General features: G+C 40.9%; 1 non-coding gene across 1 annotated transcript; it reads left to right on the forward strand.

Annotated features, from left to right (window-relative positions):
• The first annotated feature begins 778 nt into the window (after nucleotides 1–778).
• LOC112725077 (small nucleolar RNA R71) lies at nucleotides 779–886 on the forward strand. Its single transcript, XR_003164206.1, has one exon. It is a non-coding gene; the product is annotated as a small nucleolar RNA R71 (small nucleolar RNA).
• The last annotated feature ends 521 nt before the right edge of the window (nucleotides 887–1407 follow it).

Genomic DNA, 1407 nt, shown 5'->3' on the forward strand with positions numbered 1-1407 from the left:
CTCTGGGTTCGGCCACACCAAGTAAGGTTATGGCCTTGCACTCTCTTTTTGGATTCTCTTCTGTATTGCTTGGGAGAGTACTAGGAGGAGTTTCAGTGACTCTTTTACTCAGCTGGCCCACTTGGGCCTCCAAATTTCTAATAGAGGACCTTGTTTTATTCATGAAACTTAGAGTGGCCTTAGATAGATCAGAGACTATATTTGCTAAGCTAGATGGATTCTGCTCAGAATTCTCTGTCTGTTGCTGAGAGGGTGATGGAAAAGGCTTGCTATTGCTAAACCTGTTTCTTCCACCATTATTAAAGCCTTGTTGAGGCTTTTGTTGATCCTTCCATGAGAAATTTGGATGATTTCTCCATGAGGGATTATAGGTGTTTCCATAGGGTTCTCCCATGTAATTCACCTCTGCTATTGCAGGGTTCTCATGATCATAAGCTTCTTCTTCAGAAGATGCTTCTTTAGTACTGTTGGATGCAGCTTGCAATCCATTCAGACTCTGAGAAATCATATTGACTTGCTGAGTCAATATTTTATTCTAAGACAATATGGCATTCAGAGTATCAATTTCAAGAACTCCCTTCCTCTGAGGCGTCCCATTACTCACAGGATTCCTTTCAGAAGTGTACATGAACTGGTTATTTGTAACCATGTCAATGAGTTCCTGAGCTTCTGCAGGCGTTTTCTTTAGGTGAATGGATCCACCTACAGAATGGTCCAATGACATCTTTGATAATTCAGACAGACCATCATAGAATATATCCAGGATGGTCCATTCTAAAAGCATGTCAGAAGGACACTTTTTGGTCAGTTGCTTGTATCTCTCCCAAGCTTCATAGAGGGATTCACCTTCTTTCTATTTGAAGGTTTGAACATCCACTCTAAGCTTGCTAAGCTTTTGAGGAGGAAAAAACTTGGCTAAGAAAGCCGTGACCAGCTTATCCTAAGAGTTCAGGCTATCTTTAGGTTGAGAGTCCAACCATATTCTAGCTCTGTCTCTTACAGCAAACGGGAAAAGCATAAGCCTGTAGACCTCGGGATCAACCCCATTGGTCTTAACAGTATCACAGATTTGCAAGAATTCAGTTAAGAACTGAAAAGGATCTTCTGATGGAATTCCATGAAACTTGCAATTCTATTGCATCAGAGAAACTAATTGAGGCTTTAGCTCAAAATTGTTTGCTCCAATGGTAGGGATTGAGATGCTTCTTCCATGTAAGTTGGAATTTGGTGCAGTAAAGTCACCAAGCATCTTCCTTGCATCTCCACCATTATTATTATTTTCGGCCATGTCTCCTTCTTTTTCGAAAATTTCTGTCAGATTTTTTCCAGAGAGTTGTGCTTTAGCTTCCCTTAGCTTCCTCTTCAGAGTCCTTTCAGGTTCAGGATCAGCTTCAACAAGAATGTTCT

Source organism: Arachis hypogaea, chromosome 11, assembly GCF_003086295.3.
Source record: "Arachis hypogaea cultivar Tifrunner chromosome 11, arahy.Tifrunner.gnm2.J5K5, whole genome shotgun sequence".
NCBI lineage: Eukaryota > Viridiplantae > Streptophyta > Magnoliopsida > Fabales > Fabaceae > Arachis > Arachis hypogaea.